This window comes from Pyrgilauda ruficollis, unplaced genomic scaffold (genome assembly GCF_017590135.1).
Source record: "Pyrgilauda ruficollis isolate IOZ18807 unplaced genomic scaffold, ASM1759013v1 scaffold27, whole genome shotgun sequence".
Lineage (NCBI taxonomy): Eukaryota > Metazoa > Chordata > Aves > Passeriformes > Passeridae > Pyrgilauda > Pyrgilauda ruficollis.
The window spans coordinates 621571-645151 of NW_024524044.1; the positions used below are offsets into that span (position 1 = coordinate 621571).

The following is a 23581-nucleotide window of genomic DNA, read 5'->3' on the forward strand; positions in this document are numbered from 1 at the left end:
TTCAGGTTTAAACGTATTCAACTGCTGGATGCCACAAACAATCCTACAGCAGTCCTAATATGAAAAATCCTGCACTAAAATTTCTACCTCATAGAAAACTGATTTCAGTAGTAACAATTTGGCTAAAAAGAACACTAACTTGGACTGAGTTCTACTTTATTTATATCGCTTCACATGCACAGAATTGTATGATCCTCAGCAGAATTTCTTCTAAAGCCCACAAGGAAGAAGAGAACAGAATTGGATCTCCTGCCCTCACACACTTCCTGTGACATGTCTGTATCACAAGAGCAGAGAAGCCCATAAAGTCTATACCAATTTTTCTCTCATCATGTCTCAGACACATTTCATAAGATGACAGATGGATTCATAAATTTCACTGCACATTTTTATTAAAAAACACTGACATTTTATTTTCCCCATCTTTATGATTCAAAGTATGTCTTTGTATTTCTTTCTAATGAGTTGCAGCATTGCTCCTAGTGTAGGCTGCTATATATGTGAATTTTTAATTCTGAAGAGAAGCAATATATTCTGCAGGCTTCATAAGTCATGTAAAAAGGAATGTCAAGACTTTATTGGATTTCCCTGACTGAGTTTTATATCCACCAACCTTTTAAATCGTACTTGAATAAATTAGTGTATTTGGTTTATCGGGAATGAAATAATTCAAGAAAGTCTAGGCAATTACCATATACCAATGTATGCAGTTTCTTGTAAAATAATTCTAATATGGTATCATCCTTCACATATATTTAGCAGAATTTATTTTATAAATAGCATAAATTTTGTATCTGAAGGCTTTTATTTCTAAAGATAGGTAAAATATGACTAAGACACTCGATCATATCTGAGAAGCTTTGGCAGCCCAGTTAAGTTCCCTGACTGGAAAGGAGGAGATATAACCCTCATTTTTACAAAAGGAAACAAAGGAAAACTCAGGGGACCACAGGTCGGTCAGTCTCACCTCAGTGCTTGGCAAGATCATGGAGAGCAGAATCTCCAGAAAAGAATACTAAGACACAAGAAAGATGTGTACCTGTTGGAACAAATACAGAGGATGGTAACAAAGACGATCAAAGGGCTGGAGCACCTCTCCTGTGAAGACCATTCACAGGACAATTCTGAGAGAATTGGGATTGCTCAACCTGAAGAAGAGAAGGCTCTGGGGAGACTCACAAGTTCCCCTAAAGGGGCCTAAAAGAAAGCTGGAAAGGTACACTATAAGGGCAGGTATTGACAGGACAAGGGGGAGTGACTTTAAACTGGAAGAAGGGAGGTTTATACTGGATATTAGGAAACTATTCTTTACTGTGAATATGGTGAAGCACTGGAACAGGTTGCCCAGAGAAAGTGTGGATGTCCCATCCCTTAAGTGTTCAGGGAGAGCTGGATGGGGTTTTGAGCAACCTGGTTTAGTGTAAAATGTCCCTGCCCATGGTCCTTTCCAAGCCAGAACATTCTATTTTTCTATAAAAATTATGGTGTAAGTGATAAAGTTACTAACTTTACATACTTATACAATTCATAATGTATGTGTGTGTATATTTATATATGTGCACACATACACCTATGAAAATAATATTTAGTTCGTCCTGTCACAAATTAGAGCTGTATTTCTCAACATAATTAGAATTTGTTGCTCTGATGTTTTTTTTATTTAAAAACTAGTATTTTATTTAAAAAACTACCCTGACTGCAATTTCTGTGCTCACTGAATCTTAAATGCTTCTGGCACAACAGAGCTTTTCTATTTGCACGCTAGTTCGCAAATTATATCTTTGTTACCCAATAGCCAAATCAGCTATTAAAAAAGAATATGAAAAATTATATTTAAGGTATTTATGGAAAAGGGGTGCAAACAAAGACAGATCATTGACAGAAAACTTAGGTTAATATAATATTCTGGAATGTGACAAAGACGAAGAATTAATCCAACATTCTCCATTAGAACTCATTGACCTAATATCAGAATTTAAAATCTATTTTTGTCAAATAATCAATCAAAGTGTGTGCCATGTTAAACAAAAGCTCATAGAAGAATGAAGATTTGCAGAAGGTTCTGGCTACTAATTTAATTTCAACTGGTATCGTTTAGGAAGAAAAAAAAGGACTTTCAAAACATTGTCAATACAGTAAAATACTGCTTTTGACATGAATGTTGGCCAAGAGGCATCCCACTGTGTAGGTTATTCCAAAAAACGAGATTTTAAAAAGACATTTAATTCATCTATGAGAGTCCAATGTGACATTCTTTCAAAAATTAATCCAGTGCTATTTTTGTGCTCAAAGCTTCATGGTCTTTTCAGGCAGCACCCTGGTGGAGCAGCTCACTGCCTCCACTTTGCCCAGGCCACTGACACTTTCAGGTTCTGTTTAAGCTTCTCCCTCTCTTTCAGCATTGTCAGTGAGAACACATGCCAGCTGTCATCTTTTCAAATCTGTAGGAATCCTTTATTTGTTTGGAGGTTTCTCTGTAGAGAAATGGACAAATGTTTCTGAGTGGAAAAGCACTTTGCTCAGTTTAGCTCTGTCAAGACAAACAGCAGTAGCTAAGTCAGTCTATCAGCATCAGGAGGCTCTATCTCATAACAATAAATAACCATTTATTTTGTTCTCTAAAGGTAGGCAAGTACTTTAGACATGAAAGAAGTACCACATGCGTTACTGATAATAATAGAAGGATGTCAATGGGCACAAGAACTTTTGCAGGAGTTTTTCTACTAAGCTAGTTGTAGGTTTAAAGGTGCTGTACTCAGAAATTAAAAATTAATTTACACATCATCTTACTGACTACAGAATGCAATGAAAAGCATGTTAACCTTTCTTGATGAAAGAAAGCACATTTTTGTACAGAGGTACTGGCAGTGACAGTAGGTAGAGTCTTTCCTTTTGCCACTTGACAGAATGCACTGCAGTAGGTGGACACAAAAGAGAAGACTTTCTACTGTTCCCAGAGAGTCTGCCCATCCTTTTTTCTACACTAGCATGATTTGCTTTAAAGGAATTACAAAACAAAATCATTTTGTGAGCAATTAATGGATTCAAATTTTTTTGGTATTTTGCCAGGCAGAATATTCAATTTCTTCTGTTATTTTACCACTAGATTAGGTCAGTAATTTCCTTACAAAACTCGAGTATAAATTTTAACATGAGAAGGATATATCATCTTTCAAAACAATTTTATCCTTTTTAATTCATGTCTGCTTTGGTTGCACTTCAAAAACTAATGAATATACAGACAGATGACTAGATGACAGATTTCAAAGAACTGTTTTTTGCTTTCTGTGGCTAAACATTTGATGGTTTACTTGCAGAAATGTGTTTCCTGAATAACATGTCATAGAAATTCAACAAAAAGAAAGAGAATTTATACTCAAAAGCTGTAAAAGCCAAAACCACATGAACTGTAATTATTTTAGAATCCAAGTGACCTACAACTTTTGTATATCCCAGTCTTTATTGTTTTGTTCTAGAACTGTACACTGTCATTATCTATCCTTTCAACAGTATTAAAAGGCTTTACAAACTGCTGATACTCAATCATTTACTCTCTGGTGAAGCCAGAGAGCTTTAAAACATTATCAGACCACATCACATATCAAAAGACACTTAGCTTCTGCAAAAGAGGGTTCCTGATGCCAGACTGATTACATTATTGAGCTGTTACAGTACTCAGATCTGCTAATTTTTAGAAGGCCCATGAGAGTTCATGAATCCCAAAACAAAACCAAAAGCCTCTGTGGGATACATGAGATTATGTTTTCCTCAGCATGCATTATTTAACAATGTTTCTGCTTTGAATTCCACAAATCCCATATAGATTAACCATTTAATAAAAGCCTGAAAATGTAGATGATCCACAGATGCTTTTGCAATGTAACAGTTTTTCTATTTCACAAAAGACTTACAAGGGTTGCAGAAAAAAGCGTAACTGGAGATTTCATATCACAAATATTAGACTTCACCTTTTGCAACAGAGGGAATGCAATCCCTGGTGTTTAATTAGAAGTCTGAAATCACCTACTACTTTGTACTATTCTAATACTGATCCCAAGTGAATGCCAGCAAGTGATACTGTAAGCACTTTTCCCCTCTGATGATAGCCCACACAGCTACATTATAGGGTCAGTGAGATTTTACCTCAGTTCTGTTGAAAGCTGAGGTCCTTCTTCCTGCCTCTGTCTAATAAGTTTAGGGCCAGAACTTTCAGTTTTCTATCCTCAGATGTACACAGGATAAGAATTTAATAGGAAAAGCAAAACCCACGCAAAGCACAAAAAGGAATTAATTCATTGCTCTGCAATGTTCAGCCATCCCCAGGAGGGCAGGGCCCCATCATGTGTAATGGTTACTGGGGAAAACAAACACCACCTTTCCAAATATTCCCCTCCTTCCTCCTCCTTCACCCCTCTGCATATACTGAGAATGATGTCATATGGAATCTCCTTTTGGTCACCTGGAGTCACCCGTCCTGGCTGTGTCTCCTCCCAATTTCCTAGCAGAACAAGGAGCAGAAAAGGCCTTGGGTCTGTGTAAGGCCTGCTCAACAATAACAAAAACATCTCCATATTACCATCACTGTGTTCAGCACAAATCCAAAAGACAGCCCCATACCATCTCTGTGAAAAAAATGAATTCTCTCCAAGCAAAATCAAAGCACAATGTGTCACAGAAAGCTTTCTATATGCTGTCATGGCCACTCTCCTTTCAAATTAGTTACACTGAATAAAGCATCGTCATCTTTCTGTGGATCTTCCTAGACTAGTACAAGTGTAAACAGCTTCAAGAAATAAACTAGAGAAGTAAATTAAATATTCTGAACCTAATTCTATCAGTTTTCATATACCACCAGGAAGGCAACCTCACCACAGACACCCAAAGGTAATGAATTATATCCTAACTTAGTAATGTCAATAAGAATTCTGCTGCTAAGTTCAATTAGACATGAATGCATCCAAAACAAATAAGGTTATCACCTGGATGAGTACAAGTAACAAAGGAGCTACATAACCTGGTACAAAATGGATTCCTCCTGGAGACAATGGAAGGTGTGCTGAACCAATGTGATTTAAATTTAGGAGTGCAGTACAGGTCAAGTAATCAGCTCTCCTGCGGTCTGTGAGAAGAAAGTAGGGTGCAACAGAGTGCCTGAGATCAAAGGTGCTGTGCCAACCATATCTCACAGGCTTCACAGAGAAGCCACTGTCAGACACAACATGTCACAGGCAGTGATTGTACCAAGCAGACAAGGACAGTAACTGCACACAGAAATACCTGCTGACACCTGTCAAGGTACAGTGCGCACACAGCATATTGCCCTACAGCCTGTTTGAGTCCTAAGTGCTCTTCGTAACCTTTCTCTCACAGGCTCACTTCTTGTGCAATACCTCTTCTTGAAGCTCTCCTGAAGGCAAGACCTACAGTGGAGCCCTCCACTGAACAACAGGTGTAGGAGAAGAGCTGAACCTTTCCAAGAGAAGATGTGCTACTGCAGCTACAAGAACAATCATGGGCGCAGGAACATTTGCTACTACAACCTCCAATTCAGTGTTCATATATTTGTTTATTTGTACTTTTCCAGGGAAGAAAACCTTGTTCTTGTCTGGTTAGGTCATTCAATGCTAGACCTTATAGAACTCAGGGATATGTGATAAATTGACAATGAACAAGCTGAGAAGATGAAGCACTGTATAGACAAGACACAAGATCCTACTTGAACACCTTGGAGCAAACCCAGAAACAACAGACACAGGTTTTCAAGCACTGAACACCATAAGAGTACTTCAATTGGTTGGTTTGGGCATCTATGTCCCCTATTATACTGAACACAAAAGATAATTTTTGCATAGTAGTCAAACAGCTAGTTATCTCACAGTGAGGAAATACATAATACACAACAGAAACTAATGGAAGTTTTTAAATTCTTTCTCCTTAAAATACTATTGTATCAGCATAGAACCAGAAAAGAGAACTGCAAACCTTCTGTACAGTGATGAGAACATATAATGACTTTAAATATGGAAAAAGGATGCAGCAACACTTTGCACATTAGTGTGCTAGAATCACACCAATAATCATAGAACATGCTGAGTTGGAAGGGACCCATTAGGATGATCATGTCCAACTCCTGGCCTTGCACAGAACAGTCCCAAGAATCCCACAATGTGCCTGGAAATGTTGTTTAAATGCTTCTTGAACTTTGACAGGCTAGTGTTGTGACCACCTCCCTAGGGAGCCTGGTCCAGTGCTCACATAGCTACAGAGTAGGAGGAAATCTATATAGTAGGCCTTTAGCATTTCATGTTTTTGCTAGCAAAAGGCCCTAATCATGAAACTTTCAGGAGCTTCTATTACTCCATAAGCTGGGACTCTGCACTCAAGAAAAACCTAATGCTTTTATGAAGTACAGCAAAGAAGTATTAGTAATTAGAAGTACACTGTGTGTCAAACTTCGGGTATCATCTTGTGTAGGGCTGCCCTCTAACAGGAACCTCTGATACATCAGTTTCTGTTTTGTGGAAGCAGTTTCTGGTCTTTATGAGTGCTTTGTCACACTTGTTAAAGAGCAGACTGTGTTACAAGGTGCTCATAAGAAGAATAAAACTAAGAATTCTTCTTGGGCCTTTAAGTGAAACAGTTACACCAATAAAAGTTACCTTGCATCAATGAGAAATCCTTCTGCAACTTCATACAGGTTATCTGTACAATTTTTGGAATAGCAGTATGAAGAATCAACTCTCAAAATCCTCTTCATAACTTACTTCTTTTATACCAGCAAATAAGCATCAAACACCTTGGAAGAACTACTTTGGTTTTAAAAAGAACAGGTGTGGATCCAGTTTCCTTATAGTTTAGGCATAAGCTATTCATCACTTTCCTGTATAGATTCCAAAAAGGAGTCAAAAAAATGCTCCATCAGCTTTTCTTGACTTGTGTTAATTTTCAACTGCCTAAACAAAGGATACTTCTGCAGTGAGAAAATTTGTTTTACAAAACCTTCAGATTAAAAGCTTATTTATAAACTAAGTTAAAAGCTGATAGCAGCATTCATATGAAAATGTTGAGAATCCCAATCATATTTTACACCAGGTAGTGTTTTGTGGGAACTGTGTAAGGAAAGAAACAAGATTCAAATGTTAATGTAGAGAAATAACTCTTTTATAGTTCCCATTAAATCCCACAACCACTTTAATATCTGCAGGTTGCATTAATATTTTGTGTCTTTCCAGTATTTTTTATCAACTAGTATAATTCATGAATGTATCACTTTTCCACATTCCTGAACCACCTCATTGTTCTGGAAAGGATCCCAGAGGCCCAAAACCCATAAACTACTGTCTACTCTTTCAACAGCAAACACTCTTACTACCTGAATCAATGAGACATGGAGAAGTATCATGAAAAAAAATGTTAAAACAAATGGTAGGAAACTTAATCCATTTAATTTGCATGAACTGAAGCTGTCAGATTCTTCAGGCCTCTGCAAGCACTCCAAGGCAACTAATACTGTTTGGATGACTGGTTGCTTTATGCTGCTCCACACCATCATTCAATATATGGTTCTGCTTCATAACTTTTACAACTGCTCGAATGACATTAATGGGTGGAAGCAGATCATCCTTCTGCAGTCTGGTATTCTAGATGTGAAGGATTCAATGTCTTCCAAACCTGTGTGGCCTAAAAGCTGATGGAGAAATCTGTCTGAACACACTTCAGCTAGTAGAAAGACCTGACAGTTAGTGGTAGGTTATTTAATATATACCTACTGGGTTTAAATCTTCTTGCAATATTTTTCTCTTTTCTTTGGCTGGAAAACATCCACTCCTGCCAGCCAAAGATCCATTTTCCTTTGAAGTACTTCCTGGGAATTTAATTGCCCAGTAAATTGCCAACAAAACTTCCAAGGCGTAGATCAGCCCTGGAGACTCCTGGGGAAACAGCCTGAAATTCATCTTTCCACAGTCAGTGAGGAGGGCAGAGTTGCCCTTCAGTCATAAAAATCAATATTTGACTGGATGAAATTTACTGAGCTAAATACAGCCATATACAGGATGTAGAAGCTCTCACCATTCTCAGTGGAATGTGACATTCCACTGGAACAATACTTTTGAGAACTGGGATAGTCAGATAATTTGTGTCTAACTAATTGGCAATACAAGTAATATGTTTCCTGTTTGAATATGTATCTTCTTAGAAAGTTAAACTTCTGCAGTTATTCAGCCCCTTTTTACAGTTCTTCCATTCTTGGCAGGTCCTCCAAATTGACTATGCACCATACATTTCAGGCCAGCAAGGTTCAAATGATGACACAACAAAAGAAATACAGCGAAGAGGAACATGAAGTTAATAATTTTTTTTTTTTTGTAACTGAAACAATTTTAGAGTCTCACATTCAACCTTTCTCAAAATAAAGAACTGTCAATAGTGAAGCAAAAAGACTTTCTTACAAGACAGAAAATATGGAGGTTAAACCACAAGAATTTAGCCAAATAACTTCAGCAAAAATCCTAAAAGTGCTGACTTAATTTCACAATACTGTAAATTATATAACTCATGCAGTTCTGAAAACTCTATTATCTGTCAGGAAAATGTAAACTAAGGTACTACTGAGATGCAATAACGCCTAGCTTAGAATGAATTATTTATCCATTTAGGGTTTGTTGTTTGGAAAAAAGTCCTCTACAAAAAAAATGGTTTATGCTAGACTACAGGCTGTTAATCACTCATTATACATTTTTATTATTAATATTTTAGTGAATATTCTTTAAATTTTCAATTCAGAAGAATCAAGACTTGTACACACAAGATACTCAGGCCTCCTAATGGTGCTGGAATACATCATCATGAAGGGTTAACTTTAACGACATTTATTTCAGTTTTAATCAAAAATAAGCCTTAATCATAGTGAAACTAAATTGTTATTATAAGCTTGCAGAAGCACATGTGATGCATATTTGGAATGCATCAACAGCGCTCCCTCTGTTCACAAAAACAAGCCTGAGATACTAGAGGTGCTTCTCCTCTGTCCCTGCTGAGCTTCCTAACTGCAAATAGGCCAAATTCCTCTACTGAAGAAGCAAAGAGCCTCGTGGAAAACTGTCCTGAGGTCAGAGATCCACCTCATCCTCCTCTGAAGACAATAGGGATCACTGAGGAATTAATTCTGGGTGACATACACCCAGCATCCTGTTGGGAGCACTGAGGGGCATAAAGAATAAGTGCACCTTCTACCTGGCTACTCTGAACAATTCTGCAAGTTTCAGAAGGTTGTTTCAGTTTACTCAGAAGAAACTGAGGCTCTGAAATCATAAGCAATTCTGATCCCCGTGAAGGGACTGGTATTTTTTCCTAGAGACTGATCAACAAAACATAGTTCAGAATTTGAAGACTGCAGCAAAATCATGATTAAAGCCCATTCAGTGGAGCAATTACTATTCTTTTCAGCAGTAAATTACTTTCTATCCATTCTGTGCCTTCCCCTGGTGCTACTATATGATTCTGATACAGGAGAACTAGCTGACATAGAAATTTATTGGGAAATTAAGAGAAGAGAGAAATTAGTTACAACACACTACTTGCCTTATTCATTCTATCTAAAGCACAGATCTAGATTTGCTAGCATATTACATTTATAGAAATAAATCCACACATTCCAGATACCTCTCCATGTACTACCAGTCTGTAACACTGATAACATGAACATCTTGTTTCAGAGATGAACATGTAGCTGAATCAACAACACACAAATGACTTTGCTGTCTTAACGCTTTTAGAATATTAATTCCTTGATAGAAACAGTACAAAATTAAAATGAAGATTTACATTGTATCAGTCACTTAAATATTCACATACCTTTAGACATAATACAGTCCTGCTGCAAAACACTAGAAGAATATGCAGATAATTAAAGGGTCATTTAGACTCTGCAAAAAAACATCAGCCTTCAGCACAGGCTGAAGCCCTCCAGATATTAAAATGCACAACATTTCTGCCTATGCATCCATTATATTTTTCTGATGCATAAATCTATCCAGATTATCCCATAACATTATGCATGCTGACTATATTTTCTAACTCTTTTATAACTATGATGAAAACAAGAAACTGAGTATTTTTCCTCCTTTATTATAGACAATAATAAAAAATTGTGATTTAAAATCCAACAATGATTTAAAAAACAATTTATCCCTCTCTATGTTGAACTGTTACCCTTTGTCCTTTACGTTTTGCTGTAATCCCTTCCAATCATCTTTTCCTAAATGATTTTGTGAGCTCATCTTTTGTGTCATACAGTATCTGTGTCTAAATTGGGTCAAATTTATAAACTGTACTGTTTCAATACCTCTCATCTATTTTCCCTCCATACTTCTTTATAAAACAAAGATACACCCAAGCTATTGAAGCATTAACTAAGCAAGAACTAGATGTAATCTAGGAGTTGTCTGTAATTAAAGTAGAATCAGCTACAGAGAGTACTAGAGTACTGTCAACTTGGGAGACTTGAAACTTGCTTTTGGTTCTCTTTCTAACTAGTAACACACTCAGAAAATGTTTGATTGTATATTTAGAAGCGTGTAACAGACTTCATAACATTTTAAATGCTTTTAATTGCTGCTGTTAGTGACCCAGAAAGTTTCAAGCAAAATTTGGTTTAACGTTTCTTTTATTTTCTTTACCATCCCTCCCCTTTTAACATTATGTAAAAAAAAAAAAAAAAAAAAACAGCTATAAAATGTTTATTTATGGCATCAATGGTTGCAAGCACAGCTACCACAGGAACAGACTCAAATTTGCAGTGATGTAGGAGTATCACTTTTATCCCCCAGAAGTCATCACCCAAAGTTCTTGTAAAATGAGCATGCATCAGCAGCTGAGAAACTCAGGAAACTCACGACTTAAACACTGTCCTTTTTTAATATACTGAAAAAAACACATAGCAAGACACCTAAAAAAGGAACAAGTGATTAAAGAGGTCCACTTAATTTACCCTATATATGAGGAAATCAGAGATTATGAAGTGAGAAAAAAAGCTGGGCAAAACTTAATGTTTTATATGAACACCAAAAGTATCCTAGACACCAAACACTTACTACATTTGGGCAGTCTTCAGTAGAACTAGAGTGGCTGTGATCCCTACATGAGTTACAGCTACTTCTGTTTACACTCTTTTTAGCTGTAAACACACTTATGAAACATATCAGTTTAACAATAAATGAAAGCCTTGCAAGGTATTTTTTAACATAGATAAACTCCACAAATTAAAATAGAAGTATTTTATTTCTAGACCCTTCCATTTTCCAATCTGTTAAAAATACCTCTGATTTCTAGGGATAATTTCTGTAATGTAAAATGCTTACATCTTGATTCTTGAATACAAAGCTCTCTTCATCCTTTCTTTGCTGATGTTAGGAAACTACAGATTATTGAAATATGCTTCTCTTTTCCAGACAATTTCTCCTATTAAGTTTCTTACATTTAACTAGATGATATGACAGCCTTGTTAGAATGAGGGCATTTTTCACAATAAGATTTTATGAGGAAAAATGTAAACTTGAAAAATTGCACTTCTGTTATTATAAACAATTCCTCTGTCTCCTGCCAATTAAAAGCACCCTTTCTTTAGTCTGTTTATCTTAAAACAGCTGTGAGACGCCATGTCAAGCCTTTTCTTCTCTTTATTTTCCACTTCTGTCAGCAGGTATTTTTATTAGTAAGGACAGTGAGAAACATAAACAGTTGCTGTATAAACAGTGTTGACAGTAGCTACCTAGCTGACTTCACACCACTTAGAGTGTGAACTTTACTATGTTTAAATAACTCTTCACACTTTTAAATATACACCAATGAAAAAGCATTATTTTAGAAACACACATTCAAGTCAGCCAAAGCAAAAGTGAGAATATTGTTTTAAACAAACCTTCAACTGGGGAGACACTGATTTCCTGGAGCCACCCTGCCAGCAGCACCTGCTGGGACTGAGACACTCTGGGCAGAACAACCCAGCTAATGGCAGGCTCTGAGTGACAGGAGAGCAGCAGATGTTGTTTATATTGACTTTTGCAAGGCTTTTGACATGGTCTCCCATAAATTCCCCATAGACAAACTGATAAAGTACAGACTACAGAAATGGACAGTGAGAAAGACTGAAATCTGACTGAACTGCTGGGCTCAAAGGGTTGTGATCAGCATGAAGTCTAGCTGGAGAAAAGTCTGCTGGTGTACTCCAGGGATCAGTACTAGGGCCAGTTCCATTGAACTAGTTCATTAATGACCTGGATGATGGAAAACTGAGTGTGCTCTCAGCAAGTTTCCTGATGACACCGACTGGGAAGGGCAGCTCACAGACCAGCTGGTTGTGGTGAGGAGCCTTTAAAAGCTCAGCTATAAACCAACAAGAATTTTATGAAGTCCAACAAAGGGAAATACAAAGTCCTACACCTAGGGAGGAATAACCCCAATCAGCAGAACAGGATGAGGGTTGGTCAGCTGGAAAGAGGCTTTGCAGAAAAACACCTGGGGGTCCTCATGGGGTCCAAGCAAGACCATAAGCCAGCAGGGTACCCTTGCAGCAGGGAAGGCCAAAAGCATCTTGTACTGCATTAGGAAAATATGTTGTCAGCAGGTCAGGATCAAGATCATTTTGCTCCACTCAGCACTCCTGAGACATGCCTGAAGGGCTGTGTCCTCTCATGGGCTGCCCAGCACAAGCAAACATAAACATCCCAGAATGCAGGCCAGTGTAGGACTGCCAAGATGATTAAGGGATTGGAGCATCTGACATGGTGAGCCTGAAAGCATTGAGACTCCAGCCTGGAGAAGGCTGCAAGAGATCTTGTCAATGTGTATAAATACCTGAGGGGAACAGGGGTAAACAACACTTCTCAGTGGTGCCCAGCAACAGGGTAAAAGGCAATAGACACAAACTAAGATGGATGAAATTCCACCTAAACAAAAGAAAACCCTTTTCTACTCTATGGTTGTTCAACAGCTGTCCAAGCAGCAAGTTGCTTTACTTGATCAGGGCAGGTGTCGGACAAGAAAACCTCCAGACACCCTTTCTAATCAGGTATCCTATGGTTCTTTGTGGAGGGGACAAAAGGAAGGCAAATCCATCTAAGTAACATAGATTGTGGGCTTAAACATAAGTTATTTTCTACGCACACACCAAGCCTTCAATAGGATGAAACAGTTACCTCTGTCTGACTTCATTATAGGAAGTTGTTTATTTGTTTATTTGACTAAGGAAAAGCCTCATTGGGCAACTACAACAAAATAAGTTCTTTTTATCTCCCATGATTTTTCTGATGCCCAAGTCCATAGGTCTAAACAGTATGAGAACCATCTAAAATAGAGATTAAGGCAATATATTTGTCTTTACCAGTCAAATTATTCACCCTATTGTCTACTGAAATGTCCATTTGTATAAGCAAACTTCTGTCAGTTTAATGAATTTCTGTGTGTCTCCTCCAGCCAGTACTCAAGCAGTAAAGCTAGTTTAACCAAAGCAGGGCAATGGGAAATCATCCTTCTCCTCTGATAAAGCCTTTTCTCTCACATCAAAGTATTGACAATTTTGTTTCCCAACTGTAGGAAAAATGAGAGGAACCAAGAGAACGTCACAGAGGAAAGCTAGAACATCTCATTCATGAAGAGCAGGCACCTGTGCACTGACCCAATTAGGCATTCAAACACTTGTCACTTTGGAGGTGGCTGGTTGTCACTCATCCAATTAGCCCCAGGGGATGTATTGTATGGTGGCATTCCCTGACAGGAGAACTGGAGCAATGGAGGCAACGAAGGCACAGTGACAGGGTGCCAGGATCCTGGTGAGTGAGAGCAGCCAGTAGCAAAGCCAAAGAACTTCAGAGCTTCCTTAACTTGTTTACCATCCAAAAAGCCTTTCAGAGTCTTCAATGGTCTTTTTTTTTTTTTTTTCAGAGGAGTTTAGTTTGAAAACCTTACAGTAACAGTTCTCTTTATCCAATAAAGCATTTAACTCCTGCGTGACTAACACAAGAACCATTTCAGAAGAGGTAAAAAACAAACAAGCAAACAAAGTATCTTCATTGCATGGAGAGATGCTCTAAATGTTATTTTCAGTAACAGTGCCAGCAAGTAATTCAGAAGTCAAAATGCTTCAGTGACCATCTCCTCCCTTCTGTGTTTTAAACACATTACTGATGCTTTCAGGGGCTCTGTCTGCTTGACCATATAAATGAGGGATAAAATGCTTTACAACCATCCACAACTACATACTGTAAAAGATATAAGAGTTCTGTTCTACTGAACCATATACTGTACCACACTCAGGATCCCCAAATCAGATTTTTAGTTTAAAGAAAATCAGATACTAAACCACAGATGACTCTTCAGCAGCTACTATTCACTTCAAACAAAGCTATCTCTCTTCTTACACTGAGAGAGTTACACAAAGCAAACACAAGAGCAGGGAGGAGTTCAAAGGGGATTGGGAAAAAGGTGTTACAACCTAAACCATTTGAGCAAAGATTTCCGAATGTTCACGGATAAGAATCACTAAACTTGTGGTCTATGCTAGAAGAAAAAACTTTCCATTTTTCGGTACAATATTTCACATTCCTTCTAAGTCCATTTTTCCAGACTCACTGTTTCACTAGTTGACTTGCCCTGATACCAGTAAAGAACCTCAGAGATGATTAAGGCTACCTGCAATTATGTGAAACTATGAAATATTTTTAGCTGCTTTTCTAGTTAACACATTTTGTTATGCCCTTCAGTTAAAATCTTGAGCTGAAATTAAAAAAAAAAAAATCTGACATCAATCACAGACTGTTAACTCAAACAAATATGAAAATGCAGGTAAATGCATAACAGATCTATGACTACGCTGGATACTTAAGAGACAGAAAATCAATGCCAGTAGTTCAGGGGTTTTCTCTCCACTTAGCAAGGGAAAATAAAATTTAGAGGAAAAAATTATCTTACCTTTGAACAAATAACTTCTAAGGAAGTTGGTCTCTCTCTTTGCTTTTCCTCCTGTTCTTAACTCTTGTATGACAGGTGTTTATGTTACTGCCTTGCCTGAAAAAATAACATACAACCTGAAATATTTATAGAGGTAAATAATATTTATAGAGGTAAATAACTCTTAAATTACAACAAATACTTCATATATGTCTTGATAAAGCTGCAATACTAAATTCAGTTAAGTCAAATGAAATGGTATTTTAATAATAACTAATTAATACATGTTTGGCCAAAGGAAAAAAAAAAAGAAGCATTAGAAAGAAAAGCAGCCCCCTAGGTTTCAAAGTTGTGTTTTGCATTTAGCTCTCCAAAACAGCCACTTAGATCAACCTAGAGCAAACATGGTTTATCCAGGTTCACTGCACCATTAGTGATAACCAGTCAGTGCTTCACAAAGCTTGAGCAAGACAGCCAAGAAGCTTAACCACTTCTTTCCAGTGTTCAGGAACCCAGCTAAAGGTACACTGGGTACCTCAGGACTAAACACTTCAGTGCTCTTTGTGCTATGGGTGCCCAGAATTCCAAACACATCCACTGGAAGAGGTGGATGCAAAATGGAAATGTTTGGTCATAAACAGCACTTGCCCCGAAAGTGAGGGCTGCGGCTTAAAACAAATTAGAAATTTCCCTTAACTCCTACTTTCTAGGAGAACATCCTAAATTCCAGTGGATGGATGGGACTCACATCTCCTGCTCCCCTCCTCCCCCAGTTTAAAAGTACAAAACAAAGAAAGAGAAGACAGCAGGAGAGGCTTGTTCTGAATTCAGCTGCTACCTTCTTCATTTTTTGACAAGAATTCTGCAGCCAATTCCTCTAATCTCTTACTTTTTTTTTTTTTACTTTAACCTATTTTAAACTTACTTTTAATGTTTTTTTGAGGACAAGTTGCCTATCTTTCCACGGTAGTGCACATGAGGAGTTGAACTTTCAAGTAAGCAAGGTTCAAGTAGGACCAGGAATTTTCAAAGTGAGCTTCAAAAACTTTCTGAGGACTCCCCTTATCATCTTTTAGCTGTATATGTTGCTAATCTGCAAACTCAGCTATGCTTGCCACAATATGCTGTCCTTATTTTAGTGAACTGATGATGCACTGCAGCCAACAGCAACAAATCAGCATCACTGCAGCACCTGTTCTTTTGTGTCCTGTACATAGAAGTATATACATTTTATTTTTAGGAAAGTAATTAAAGTGCCTTGTTTAGTCTTAACTGCAGATTGGCACTGTTTTGTGAAGAAAACCAGGAAAGACTGCAACATCTCAGCTTACAGTGCTGATACAGGAAGATCAGTTTAATTCCTCATCAAGTTGATAATTTAGTAATACAATTTCTTTCCACATACTTTTTAAAGCCTTTTTATTGTTAGATTGGCCTGCAAGTTGGCCAAATCTTAACTGTGGACTACAGCTCTCCTGTAGCTATTTCTTTCAGTAACAAGCAACACTTCTCATAAATTGCTTTTTATCAGGCTCTTCCAAAAAAACTTGCTGCTCTTACATAATAAAACATTGGAAACAATACATTATCTTTGTAACATCAGGAGTTTTGGCATACATACATAATTTATTTCCCTGGGGTGAAATTCTCTTAGGAGATTCACTTCAATTGCCTTAATCTTTATTCAGGCACTCAAACCACTTTGAACCCCCTGCCTCTATACTCGGCTGGAAATGCTGCCTGCAAACCAGCAGGACCTGGATGAGCCAAAGCCAACACAGAACTTGTGTGCAGCTCCTAACTGACCACAGCACAGCCTGACAGTGATCACACAGTTCCCACTACTCCGAGGTACCAGATACATCCACCCTGCCACTCATGCTGCTTCCTGGCTGGCTCCATCCCCCAGCTGTCTCCAAGACAAAACCTGAGTGTGCTTTACAGAGTGTTCCAGCCTGGAAAATCCTTCCAAACAACAGCATGGGTAAGACTGCCTTAAGTTTTGATTCTCTTGACAGCCCTGCAGTTCTCACCTGCCAGGCACTGCATCCTCATTTGCAGCCTCTGCCTGCCTCCATAGGACCCACTGGAGCAGACCCCAGGATTTACAGTATTAGCCTGTGCCATCATGACTTTGGTGGGCTGCACACAGCTCCCACTATCCCAGGTACTCTGAACTAAAAAGACACCAGCTACTTATCAGGCTGCAGGAACACCACAGCACCTAAACCACATTCAGATTATGGCCAGCCTTCTCTTTCAAGAGACTCATTTACTAAAGCATTAAAATGCAGATGTAGCCCAGCCCTTGCCAATCAGCCCACCTTGATGACAGATATTTGTCCCCTTCTTCTTGTTTTTGCCATTTAAGAACATCTGTAGCCTCAAGGGCATTGTTTAAAAGTTAGGCATGTTCTGAAACCCAGGGATGACTTGTATAAGACCTCATATACAGAAGAAAACCACAACTCTGTTGACACCATGGGTAACCTTTTCAAGACTTCTAAGATTCACTAAAAGAAGGGGAAAAATGAGTAGGAAATAAAAATCAAGGAGGAGGGTAAAAATGATGGTTCTAAAACAAGTCCATAGATTAGATGAAATAGGTTTTAAATTTTGTAAGATATATTTGTGGTCTTATAATTTGCTTGGTCACTAGCATATTGTGGAAATGTAAAGCACACTTTTAAATTTTCTGACCTAACATTATGCTTACTGCATACTTATTTGTTCAGATATTCATGAAATAACTACAACTTACAGAGTATTGTTGCTTTTCTTGTAAAAATGTTGGTAGACTTCAGGGAAGCTAATTTTAGAAAAAGAAATAATACACAGATACCAATAGGTAACTATGCAAAAAATTCAAATGTGAAAAATCCAAAATACAAAAAATCCATTTTTTGTTTCATAATCAGATTGGCTAAATGGTTTTACATAAAATGTACTCAAAAATATTATTTAAAATGTCAAGACACTTGAATATTTTTAATGCAGCCTTAAAAAGCAAGAGTGAGACAATGTGCAGCTTTCTCATAAAATAATGTATCTATATACACATATATTTAATTGAATTTCTGTTTACTTTACAATACTGTGCAAAGTTCTTTAATATAAAATATTTGCTTTGTGATATTTAATGTATTTAAGCACAGTTTTCTGCAAACCAATACTGCAGAGCTCCATTGTTCAGCCTTGTGTAATTTCTTCTTTCAGAGCTAAGGATTAATGAGGAGCTCTCAGAAAAGGAGAAACCACCCTGGCTGGTTGAGGGGGGCAGTGATCCATCTTGCTGTCATATCTATCTTATTTCTGGGTGTGCCCAAACCCAGATGATTCTGCCAAAGTAATAATGGAAAAAAATACACTGGAAATACAACAAAAGTAGCTTTTAGGGTTTTTTTTTCATTTCTGATACACACACCCTCATGAAGACACTTCCTAGAGTGGGTAGTCCAAGCTGGATTATATTAGCATCCATAAGGGCAATGCCCAAATTTTACTCATATTATACTAAACAAAACAGAATACAGATTTCTTCGGATACTTAATATTTTGCAAAGTCACGCCCTTCCTTCATGGATACAAATGCTAACCTCATTCTGTCAATTCCTAGACTATTAACCAAAGTTAAATGTTTCAGTAAATTACATAGCATAGGTTTATTCTCCTGTTCAAAGTTATAACCTGAATTTTTTCATGATACTTCATTCCAATAAATCAAACCAACTAACACTAAGGTACATAAATCTCAACTATTTGAGTGAGTGGGAAGTACCAGGCTAGAGAAGGGAGCTCAGCCATTACCTTGTGCACGTAGCTATACAGCTGTCATGGTCCTCTTCCTTTTTTGGCTGGTTATTTTTTCCTTTCTTCCTTTTAGCAAGTGGTAAGAATTTGTACCTCGCTCCCCTTCATGTTGCAAGCTTGACAAAACTCTGGTGCCAAGCCCTGCTGCTGCTGCTCTGTGTGCAGGGGCACGCACAAGAGGGGCCGTTTCCAGTCGCCCGTCGCTTTGTCCTCGGCCCTCCCAAGCTTCTGTGTGATCAGCACAGCCTTTGTGGCCATACAATAGGGGTTAAACATTTCCCTGTATTTATAGAAAAGCAGAGCTAAATCTGCTTAGCTGCATGAACCTTTTAATAAAATTATGCTCACACTATTAGGGCATTTTTCCATTTGTTTGTTTTTTTAAGAGTAATTAAAATTTTTTTAAAAACAAAAAAAGCCATATATATAGGGTTTTTTATGTTTTGTTTATGTAGTGCACAGAAAATGCAATCAGCATTAATATTTTTCTCCAGATCTTATATTATACACAATTTCCTTCCAAGCAGCTACCTGTGACTTGCGTATTTACTTTGAGATATAGTTTAATTTCTCCTTTACATTTATTCTACTTGTCAACTTGCCAGTGGGACAATACCTTATCTCCAACAGGGTGTCTAAGAGACAGATCACTGCAAAAACTACAATCTGTACTCAGTGGTGAAATCCCAGAGTAAGAATGTAAAAATGTACAGAGAAATAAAGGAAAACACTTTAGAGAGCCAAATGTGCTTGCCCACAGTCCTAAAGACACTGATCTCATACACCACACGAGCCTCTGGACCACCCTGCCTTTCCAAGGAACTACCTTGAAGTAATACTGGTACAGAAAACTAACTTTTTTTTTCAACTCCTAAAGAAAGAAACCCTGTTTACAAACTTTCTGCTTGTTCTGTTACAAATACAGGTTTTTTCCCTCTGGTTTTTTTTTTTTTTTCTTTTTTTTTTTTTTTTGGTTGGTTGGTTTGGGGCTTTTTACTTGTTTGATTGATTGATTTTTTAGTTTTGCTTCGGTTTTGTTTGTCTTTTTCTTTTTTTTTTTTTTTTTTGTTTGAGGGATTTTTTTTGAGGGGGTTTTTGTTTGTTTGGGTTTTAAGTCCAGTTAAAACATTTCTAACTTTAAGGGTTTTGCTTCTTATTACAGATAGCAGGATGAATTCCGTCAGTCTCTATTAGCACCAAAACCAGTTCAGAACAATAACTTCATCTGGTCCTTTTGAAACCTGTTCTGTTTTTAAAGCTTCTTAGAACAATGTTTTTCCTGACAAAAGCATGAGCTGGACTTCAGAATCTACTTTAAAGTAGATTGCCAGTGAGGTTCAGTAATGACTGCATCCACCTGAACTCTTAAACTTGACAAAATAGAACCAGAGTATGCTAATTTGAGCTCTCACTTCACGTATGTGTCTTGATGCTAGAGCTGCAAACGCTTAGCTGAGAAGGATAAAAAAAAAAAAAAATAATCAGAGGTTAATTACCATTATAGATCATTAATTTTTTTTATGTGGAAATTTATCATCAAATAGTATGGTGTTGATTAGGCAAAACCTCTGCCATACAGTTAACTGCACATTTACAGCTGTACACTGAAACAACAACAGCAGACATGAAACTGTAAATAAGAAGCTACTTACCATGCCACAAATGTGGCACAGTATTAATCTGTTATTTTTACTTAGTAACATTTAATTCTTGGAAAAGCTCAATTCTCAAAATGGCTATTTTCATGGTTTCAATCATCCCTTCCAAAATGAAGTCCCAGAAGAAAACTATCTGAGTAATGAAGTAGCTTAACTATTTGCTCCCCTCTGCCTTCGACAGCACATTATATCAAGAAATCAGCTCATATATAGCTGATTGACCAGAGTTTTCGCACTTAACTGGGTTTAAGCAGAAATTGTCCACTGAATTTTAGAGCTGAATGATGGAGGGTGAGGGCTCATTTTGTCATCTGATTGACCAAGTCTAATCAGAATTATTTCTGCACACTGCTTCACTACAGCTGTAGATCCATTAAACACTAAATGCTCCAGAGGCCCATCCCCTTCAGCTTCCCACTGTGACTCCCATTTTTCAGACAGTAGCTACTCTGTGGGCTACTCAAAACATTCAAAAATCGAGGTGCTATATTTAATTGACAGCTCAAAACCCATAGCAAAATCTGTCATTTGAATGCTAGGACAGCAGCTATCATAATAAAACAGGCTCTTTGTGGTGGAGAAAAAGAAGCCTTAAAAAGAAGCCTTTGATATGGTTCCCTTACTTCCCAATACATTTCTATTAGGAAAAGGTTTTCAGTCACAATAGCTTTTTTTCTTCAACAGAAATAATCATGTCTGCCTCTGGAAATGTTCACTGAGATAGGCACTTTTGTAATCATAATATTACCCTTTTAAATCTTAGTACCATTTTAGCCTCAGGAAGCTTTAGACTAATATAATCACTAGGAATGACTTAGTGCACAATTTACTTATTAACAAAACCATTTTTTGGCCTCTTGAACTGTTTAAGCTGAAAAAACTGTGATATGCACATACAGCACACAATTCCTTACTTTGAGATCTGCTTGATAGAAAATATAAAAAAAGATTCAGAGAAATATCTAAGAACTGTCCATACATCTAGGAAATGTTGAATGCATTTTTGGCTTGCCTTTCCAAATGTCCTCAACTCTTTCCAGACATACCATAGTACTTAGGAAAAGAAACAAATAATTTATGCTGCGGTCAAAGTCATATTCTCATCAAAATTCAGTTAGTGCAACACTCATCTGAGACCTTCAAGCAGCTGAAGAGCTAACCTCATGGTGCAGCTTAACCCCAGAGAAAGGCTTTGGACTCTGGTAGGTTGGACTGGGCAAACACATATGGGATCTGTAACTCTAGAAATGCAGCATGACTCACAATGACCCAGGAATGGAGCAAAGGAAGACACAAAATAAAGCTGCTCGTGCAGTTAGGTTAGGGCAATGAAGATCGAAGTATGATCACAATCATAGTATGATAATAAAATGGGCTGCTTCTTTTACCTGTTATGTTGTACACTGAATGTTTTTAAAGCTTCTGTATGCCTAACAATTACTTCTGAAGTCATGTCAATATTTTAATTTTTAGAGTACAGATTTCGGTATTGAAATGTACACCATTAATGTCCACATGACAAAGATGGTATTTGAATTTGATGATTACACCAGGATGCAGATTAGGCATGCTGGATCATACTACTACTACTACTATTGTTTGTTTGAAAATCAAGAGGCAAAATGTTTCCATTTCCTACATAAGACTTAAAGAAATGCATAGTCTTGCTTTAGCTTTGTTCCTTGTATACATTTTGATGGATTCATCTTCTCTTTGCCATGTTTTAGCATACACAAACTTGATATTTTTATTTTTCATTTTCCAGCTTCAATTTCCTTTACTTTACCAGTAAAGTTTTCAGCAATCATAATTTAGTGTGTAAAAATTTTGAGTTTCTTTATGAAGGGTATCTTTATGATTGTGGAGTCTGAAAATACGTGAAAATGGAGGTGACATTCAAAAAGACAGTTTCACAGGGATAACAAGATACGCAAGGTGATTATTCACTGTCACCCATGTATCCTTATCCCAAAAATTCAACCCAAGTACTTGGGTTGGGAGATGAATTTTAAGGAGTATCTAATAAGTCTAGGATATTATAAAGCAATAATTGTGAAGAGCAGGATCCTCTAAGGATTACAGAATTTATTTACTTTAAAACTTCACCATAACCACTTCTACTGGTTTTAAGCTGTTACCACTGAAATTTCATGGACATACTTTAATTAAACCCATTGCTGTTGCTCTTTTAGTAATAATTTATTCATTTTGCTTTTTTTTCCTACAAACAGGAGTCTCTATACAAGAACATATATAGCCAGTTACTTCCTACCAGTCACCAACACATTATGGTAGGGAAATCAGGTTAAGTAATTTTTAAGTAGACCTGAATAACTATTCTTTGTTCCAAAATAATTGTATCCTGTATGTCCTGACCACAATTCTTAGACTTTTGTCTCCTTTCTACATTTTCCTGAAGTTCATTGTACCAGCCAAAGCAGACTATCTGCCAGCTACAGAAAATCCCTTCTCACAAGCTCTGGGGATGCAGACTCACGCAGGTCCCATTCCTCTTAATCCTTTTCAGGGAGAGCCTTTGTTCACATACGTAAGACACATAAGCTGTTTATCACACAGAGAAGTTGCCAAGGAGTGTGAGATTTCCCCAAAGTGATTCCAGCACAGCTGACTGAGAAGAGTCCTCTTCAAATAACTCAAGGTTCATTCACTTCATTATTTTACCAGCACACCCAGTTAAGTATTGTACATGGGCTTTCTTTATGTTTTCATGTTACTTTTTAATGAGGAAGCTCCATAATAAGATTCACAGCATTAGCTTTAATTATACTAAGATTTTCTCTAGTACTGTTCTCCATCCCTTTTCATAGTGGAACAAATGCTTTGCCCTTCCTCTTTAGGCACAATGAGTGTCCTTGACTGCTGGATGCCCAAAGCCATTTAAAAATACAGAAACACAGTGTAAGTGTAGACAAATGTGCACTTCCCAACCTCGGGATGAGGAGATTTATCAGCAGCTAGAAAAGCAATTGCAGCTTCAGGAACAAAACAGATCTGCTGGTGCTGCAGTGCCTGTAGCTAACTAGAAGTTACTTAAACTAAAGACATCAAGTGCATAGACAAAATGAATTTGCATCAACTACACATAAAAATTAAAAAATAAAAAAAAAAAAAAAAAAAAAAAAAAACAGAATCAAGCCCGTGAAAGA

General features: G+C 37.3%; 1 protein-coding gene across 1 annotated transcript in view; it reads right to left on the reverse strand.

The window, feature by feature from the left end:
• Positions 1-23581, reverse strand: part of NRCAM (neuronal cell adhesion molecule) — a 143372-nt gene that overhangs the window by 83297 nt on the left and 36494 nt on the right. The window contains exon 2 of the mRNA XM_041471527.1: positions 14968-15063. The gene's annotated coding sequence lies outside the window, so the exon portion shown is untranslated. The remainder of the gene's footprint in view (positions 1-14967; positions 15064-23581) is intronic.